Source organism: Mytilus edulis, chromosome 1 (assembly GCF_963676685.1).
Source record: "Mytilus edulis chromosome 1, xbMytEdul2.2, whole genome shotgun sequence".
In the NCBI taxonomy this organism is placed as follows: Eukaryota; Metazoa; Mollusca; class Bivalvia; order Mytilida; family Mytilidae; genus Mytilus; species Mytilus edulis.
In genome coordinates, this window is record NC_092344.1 from 99401200 (window position 1) to 99409128 (window position 7929).

A 7929-nucleotide genomic window follows, 5' to 3' on the forward strand; every position below is an offset into this window, starting at 1 on the left:
AAAGAAAAGAAATTAATCTTTACTCAATAACACCGATTTGAATCGTCACTGATTAGAAATTTTTTTCTTAATGAATTTAACAATGTAACAGTTTAGGAAGAAGCCTGAATATAAAAACAAATATTATTTAAAACTTACCAACCTCTTACTACATAAAGCCTCGTTTCCCCCTTTCTTTACTATACAAGACACTTTCATAGGAGTCTAAAACGTTCACGTAAATTGATGGCGTCATGTGTTAAAACAGTTATTGGCAAATCAAATCGGTATATTGGATTTAAGCTGCACGCTCGTGTGACCCTCAGTTAACCCGAACTCCTACGTCGGTCGTTCGGGTTAATCAGAGTCACACAAGCTGTGCATATTGAATGAATGAATAAATGAATATATAGTGTTTATCTCAATGAGACGGAAATCAACGGCCTCGAAAAAATATCCTGAGTAAAGCTACAAAATTTTAATGAGAAAAATAATTAAAAAAATATTTCGTAAAATACGAATTTATTTTTATCCCCCTAAACCACTAGATGCTATGATCAAGAAACAACCAGTTATTTTTTTTTTTTTTTTTAATAAGTCTATAAATCTCAAATATTTTGTTTTGTTTTAAATATGATAAGTGTTGTGTCATGTGATGTATACCACCATCCTGTAACTTAAAACTTCATTTTTATAATAAGACTTGTATGCACAGTTTGAAATTAAATAGATTCTAAGGTTTTTTCTGAACTCATTTTTTTCTGTTTGATTATAGGTTTATGCTGAATTGAAACATATATATAGACTTTAAAAAAAATATTGCATCTTTTGGGGATATCAATCCAAGAAAGTGGAAGGATAGCTTGTTTACTGGAAGTGGTGCGGCCTAGTAAAAATAGCAAACAGAAAGTAGAAAAAAAATGTTTTGACTTCAGGATTGCGTAACTTTTTATTCTTCGTGGCATAACCCCCCTTTTTTTCGATTAAATCACAATTTCACATTAGTACATGCATGATATGAACATGAATTTTTTTCTATGTAGCATTTTTTATTTTTTTTATTTTCAAAGATCAGCTGTTTTGAATGTAACCCTATGGAGCAGTCTTGTGGCAGTCTAGACGTTTAACACGAAAACAATAAAAAAAAAAAATCACCATACACTGTCCAAAAATTGTTTTATACTCCTTAGGGGACGACAATTTGATATTCTAGGGGGAAAAGGGGGGGGGGGGTCAGGAGGATTTTGAAAATAAATAGCTCAGCCTTGATAATCACAAAAATAAATGTTTTTTTTTTCTGTGGTAGTTTGAAAATAAATTACCTGACTTGCAATGTATTGAAAATAACAACTCAGCAGGTCTAATTGAAAGTATGAGATGGCATCAGATTCTTTATAAATTCATCTTTTCCCCCAGAAAAATCGGGAAACATAAGTATAAATATTATTCAAATGTACTTGAAATGTCTGAAAATTGGTTTAACTTGAGGTATATTTTCTCAGGAACACGTACCTCAGTGCGTAAACCCCTGAGGGTTTACGCAGTATATATTGGACGATGGCTGTAGTCTTTCGGAACACCGGATGTTATTCGGAACACATCTGTTCTTTCCATGGCCACCTTGCATATACATACGCAATAGCTTATTAATTGACCAGTTGAATAAGCATCTTAAGGATGCATAATTTATTATGACGCAAGCTATCTTAATTATCAATTGAATATTTCCTTGCACGTAATTATAAGCTGGTAATATTTACTTTCAATATACATGTATGCGTAGTTATTTTAATTAGAGTCAAACGTTGAAACCAGCTGTGTTTAGATATGAGATAAGATTTCATGCAAGCAATACGATTTATATTCGAAAAGAGATTTGTTAATTAAAATCTATAAAAGAAGTATTACTATCATTTCATTTAAGATTATGAGTCTAGAGAAAATGTACATGATGCACAAAGCAGGCTATTTTTTTCATACTAAAATTAGAAAGAAGTCTTTCTTGCACTTTCGTGAAATTTTACGTCTAGGATAAGACCAAGGACGTGTAATTTTCACAGCTATCTAAATATTTTACCTTAAGTTTAACTTCAAGGAAACCAGGTATATCCTGAATTGTACATGTATCACCTTTCTACATGCCAATTTTCAACCAATGTTTAAAGTCTTATATGAAATTTCTGATCTTGAAAACACAGGTACTACCAAAATAACTCCCTGTTTTCTGGAAATCTTAAATTAGTGTACTATGAAGCGCATTAATCCTGAATTTTTAACGCAAACTCATAGACAAGTGAATTTTGTCTCAAAATGGTCTAAATATATTTCCCTTTCACCAGAAGTTTCATTTCTGCATATTTGTTGGTTAGTTTAAGTAAACAATGACATAAAAAGTACTATTTTGTGTCAGAGTTCAATATACTGTCGAGACCGCACTGTTTTTCCTCATCACAATTATGTAGAAATAGTGGTGAGCAACAGTGATCAACAGTTTTCACACTTGTTTTAACTGGTCGGCAGATATCCAAACTCAGACACCTGATTTTCGTTTTGAAGGTCGTCTTCATGACTGTTTTCATATTCATTTTCAAAATCCTGTAGCATTTCTTCAATTTTAGCAAACAAGTTCATTCTCCTAGAAGATACATACTTTCCGTCAGATTTACCGTTGTCCCATTGAAAAGTCGCCGGCTGAAATTTTAACATTGCAAAATCTGGTCAAAGGGACGTAATTCGTACAAAACGTCGCAATATTTCGCGGAATCCGCTAGACGGCGTTCATTTACTGTTACTTGACCTTAATAAAGGAATCCAAAGAGCAAAAAATATATATATAGGTCATCGTGCTTGTTTTCGAGATATGAGCCATTGAAATTTTAGCGGGAAAATATTTTCTCTTGACTTTTCATAGCTTTATCATTGACAAGTTAAAGTTCTCAAAAACTGTTAAAAAGTAATTAAAATTTTATAAGACTTTAATTTACAGATTATCGGTTTATCATTATACATGTTAAAGAATTTCAAAAAGAAAAATGGGGGTCACCAGGCAAATTTTTTCAAGGCATTCAAATGGATAAAACCAGAGGATTCTGAAAATCTGACAAAAATCCAAAACCTGACAAGCCAGCTTCCTTAACAGCTGTATCATGATACGTGATATATCTGTAATTTTCCGAATTTTTGATCGATAGTGAACCGTTTCAGTATTTTTCTTTAATTTTTTTTTCGTGTAGCCGTCCGTCTCAGTGTTATTCAGTTTTTGTACGAGAACACATATAACAATATTCAAATTTATTTAGGGGCTCAATTAAGCAGAGGAAGTTCCCTTTTTTGGGGGAATCTTTTATGATATCGGAAATTCGTTACCGGCTGAATCAGCTGTTGGATCATTTTTGTTATTGTCTCCCGATCTTACGAGAGTATTATGTTCAATACGTTAGTAGATAAACACTCCCATTCGTTGTAGCAAGAACTTTCTATACTAAGTATATACTATTATAGAAAGTCCCTGGTTGTAGTTATATACAAAATGTACATGTCTGTTCAGCTTTCAATAATATTGAAATTCAAGGTCCTCGATAAAAAAAAATCTTGCGTTCTATGATCTTGCTTTACGATATGTATTTTTTAACTTACCAGTTTGATTTCTAACAAAAAAATATTTAAATACAGATAATAATTGTTTGCATAAAAATTGCTTCCAGGATCCAGCAATACTGATATTTCTTTAAGTAAGGAAATCGAAGGAAAACGGGTAATTTTTAGCCACTGATTTTATTGAGAAAAAAATCAGCAGTCACTTTATTAAATGGATTTAATGTTAATAATTATAGGTCAAAGTACGGCCTTCAAGACGGAGCCTTGGCTCACCCCGAACAGCATTCTCAGCTTAAGTTGTTCTTGCTTAAAAATAGCTTCCAGGCTCAAATAATACTAATAAATATAATAATAGTACCCGTACACGTCCACTTGTATTTTAGTCCATCTGATGAATTTTAGTCCATCTGATGAGTTAAGCCTTTTTCAACTGATTTTTATAGTTCGTTCATATGTTGTTATGTTTGACACTGTCCCAGGTTAAAAAGGGGGGATCCCGCTATCATGCTTAAACCCGCTAAATGTATGTATGTGCCTGTCCCATGTCGGCCTGTAATTCAGGGGTTGTCGTTGCATATTTGTTTTTTGTTCAATTTTTACATAAATCAGGTCGTTAGTTTTCTCGTTTGAAATGTTTTACATTGTCATTTTGGGGCCTTTTATAGATGACTATGCGGTATGGGCTTTGTTTATTGCTGAAGGACGTACGGTGACCTATAACTGTTAATTTCTTTGTTATTTTTGGTCTCTTATGGAGAGTTGTCTCATTGGCAATCACACCACATCTTTTATCTATTTTATGCTTTCCTAATGTCCTGATGACTATTTTTTGGATGATACAATAACAAATGCACCGCATAGCGTTATAAAATATGAAATAAAAATATGCATATACTTTTTACATTTCCATAATTGATTGTTGTTTTGCCAGTGGGTTTCTCCTTGACAAAAAAACAACCTAGACACGCACAAGAAACTTTCACAATGCTTAACACATTTTATACCTGTTCATAAATAACATTTAAAGATACTTATAATTTCTAGTAAAAAAGTCCCAATGAATGTAACTGTTGTTTTTTTTTTGTATGACTTCATCATTCTTCAACAATAGCAAAAACAGACCGTGCATGAAAAAAACAACCTCCGCCAGTCAATTTTCTAATAAAATCAAAGCAAAAAATTTCTTAAAACTAGATTGGACACTTATCATGCTTACCTCACTAAACCTCATTACTATACTAACAAAAAAACTGATAATTATTTCAAAATACGATGGTATGAATGTTCTTCCTGGTTTTGAAAGAACGATTCTTTTTATAGACATGAACGCGGCTGTCAAAGAGAGCACCCCTTTTCCATTATTATCGTAAGTCTACGTTACGTTTACGTTACGTTTGCGATCACCTTTGTGAAACACTCGGGGGTAAAATCTTACGCTTAACGTAAGTTTAATCGTAAACGTAAGTCGTACGAATCTTTGTATCCGTTACGTGTTATACATCCGTTGGAGGTCTGGAAGATAAATTCACCAACGGACTTCTACCGGACGTTTAACGGATAAAACGGATGTTGAACAAATGAAAAAAACGGACTTTTACCGGACGTATAACGGATAAAACGGATGATGAACGGATCTGAAACGGATAAATGCCAATTGAAAATTTCGCGTCAGAAATGCCAATTATTGGTATGTCAGATTTCTTACGGTTCATAAATTCTTATTATTTATAGAGTAAGGGCGATTCTTAACAATCAAGCAGCTCTTATTCAGGTCAGACACGGACCTTTTACGGTATTTTGAAGAATAAACCAAAACCAGTTACACCTAGACAATTTGAATATTGATGCGATGTACATGTATTATTATCGTCGCCTTTAATTTTTCCGTATATATTGTTCATCCGTTTTATCCGGTACGCTTCCGTTAGTAGTCCGTTTTATGCGGTACTCGTCCGTTGGATGTACGTTCGACATCCGTTCTGTCTAAGGTAACACGATACCGAATGGCATATCTCCCGATTTCCAAAATTTTTGGCATACGTGTACTTTGAATCGAGTTACATCGGGATATGTAATAAAAAATGGGGGTCACCATTTTTGTTTTTTTGGTAATTTTCATAGGAAAACGTAAATTTTGGCGACAAATTTACTTAGGTAAATAGGGGAAATGCCTTTTTTCTGGTTTACCTTTTTAGATTTTCGAATGGATAGCTATTTTCTTATATACAGAGAAAAACAAAAAACTAACATAATATCCAGGATTGCATAGTGAATCCATACACGTATAGAAACTCATATGTCACCATCCTTGTTTTTGAAATAAATGGCTTCAAAGTTGATCGATAGGTCTAGAATTTGACCAAAAACGTGTGGTGACGTTATGGTGTACGGAATATAACGTAATATTCCTTCTCAGAGAAATGGAGAAAAACATATGTGTCGGGATCTGAATGAGTATATTTTATTTTCATTTCCCCTGTCGACTGTCGTAAAGTTCCTAGTAATGCAATATAAAATTCTACTGAATCAGATATAATTTTATTTAAACCACTTTTTTACATTCCATACAAACAAACTATTTTCTGTATGATTTTCAACGTCTGCTTGTATTGTGCTTTTCCCCCTAATTATATCCGTATTTTCATCCAAATAAATTTCAATTTTGTCCGAGCGGTGTTTTTGATGACCATTTTAAAACGAATTAATAGTTGTAAAATTCCCCGTTTTTTCACACATCATTCTAAGCTTCTATAAATTAGATTTCTACTTTCAAAACAAAATTTCATGGAGATACGGCGTGAATCATGAATAAGTACTTATTGCAAAAATAAACCAAGGTTTACTTTTATAAATTGTTTTTTTGGATGGAGAGTTGTCTCATTGGCACTCACACCACATCTTCCTATATCTATACCAAGAATAGAAATAAAGTGATAAAACTGTGTCTGTTATGCATAAGAACATATATAGATAAAGCGTGCAGATGCTTAAATATCAAAGAAACAGAATATTTAAAAAGTAAAGGAATACTTTTTAAAGATTAACAATGAGCAGAATGATTGCCGGAAAACGATAAAACAATCTATGTCAAATAACCGCTACGTATTGCATCAAAACTCTCGGCACTCTGCATTTAGGGAAAGTTACCGTTAAGAATGTCACACAAAATAAGTGAATATAAATGAACAAAAATTAAAAACAAACAAGACAAACAAAGGCCAAATGCTCCTGACTTGTGACAGGCGCAACAATGCTGCCGGATTTAACATGTTTATCTGCTCTTTGATCGGGTTGTTGTCTCTTTGATATAAAAAGTAGAAACATCAAGGAATTAAAACCAATTACTGTATGAATTTATAGGGAAATGCTTTTCTAAAAATAATGTATCTAATTAATCTAAAACGAGTAAATATTAACCACTACTGGTATATATATAAAAAAGAAGATATGGTACGATTGCCAGTGAGACAACTCTCTACAAGAGACCAAATGACACAGAAACCGTACGGTCTTCAACAATGAGTAAAGCCAATACCGCATAGTCAAACGAGAAAACTAACGGTCTAATCTATGTACCAAAAAAAAAAAGAACGAAAAACAAATATGTAACACATCAACAAGCGACAACAACCACTGAATTACAAGCTCCTGACTTGGGACAGGCTCATACATAAAGAATGTGGCGTGGTTACACATGTTAACGGGATCCCAACCACCCCCTCCCTAACCTGGGACAGTGGTGTAACTGCACAACATAAGAACGTACAAATCGTACAAAAACACATACAAATCAGTTGAAAAAAGGCTGAATACAAATAGAAATACATCTAAAAAATATACAGAGTGGCAGTGGCCGTTTACTTGTATATCCTAAAAGCAGAGGCACTAAGTACAGATCTGAGAGTACTCGAAGTTACTGACAGCTTGTTCAAAGCCAATAACAACTAATAAAGAAAATATGCATCTAAGAATAAATCAGTCTTACCAAGATTTCTGTAAATGTTGATTGAGACCCACTGGAAAGAAATGTACCACTATTATTCTGTGTAACAGATTGTCATTGTTGCGTCAATAATATTGATTTCTCTTGCATGTAATATTTTACTTCATTTGAATTTTAAAAGTGTAAGAGAAATTGATTTCTTGTTCCAAAATACCGTGTGTTGCACTTATAAACATTTCTTCTTGTCTTCCGTTCGTCCCGCTTCAGGTTAAAGTTTTTGGTCGAGTTAGTTGAAGTCCAATCAACTTGAAACTTAGTAAACATATTTCCTATGATATGATCTTTCCAATTTTAATTCCAAATTAGAGATTTTATCCCATTTTCACAGTCCACTGAACATAGAAAATGAT

General features: G+C 33.1%; 1 protein-coding gene across 3 annotated transcripts in view; it reads right to left on the minus strand.

Moving 5' to 3' along the window:
- LOC139497919 (uncharacterized 37.6 kDa protein in cld 5'region-like) overlaps positions 1-7648 on the minus strand; it is a 76684-nt gene extending 69036 nt beyond the window's left edge. Inside the window, exon 1 of one of the 3 annotated variants that reach the window (XM_071286202.1) lies at positions 7562-7648. The gene's annotated coding sequence lies outside the window, so the exon portion shown is untranslated. The remainder of the gene's footprint in view (positions 1-7561) is intronic. The other 2 variants (XM_071286209.1, XM_071286194.1) reach the window with 2 other exon arrangements.
- Between the last annotated feature and the right edge of the window lie 281 nt (positions 7649-7929).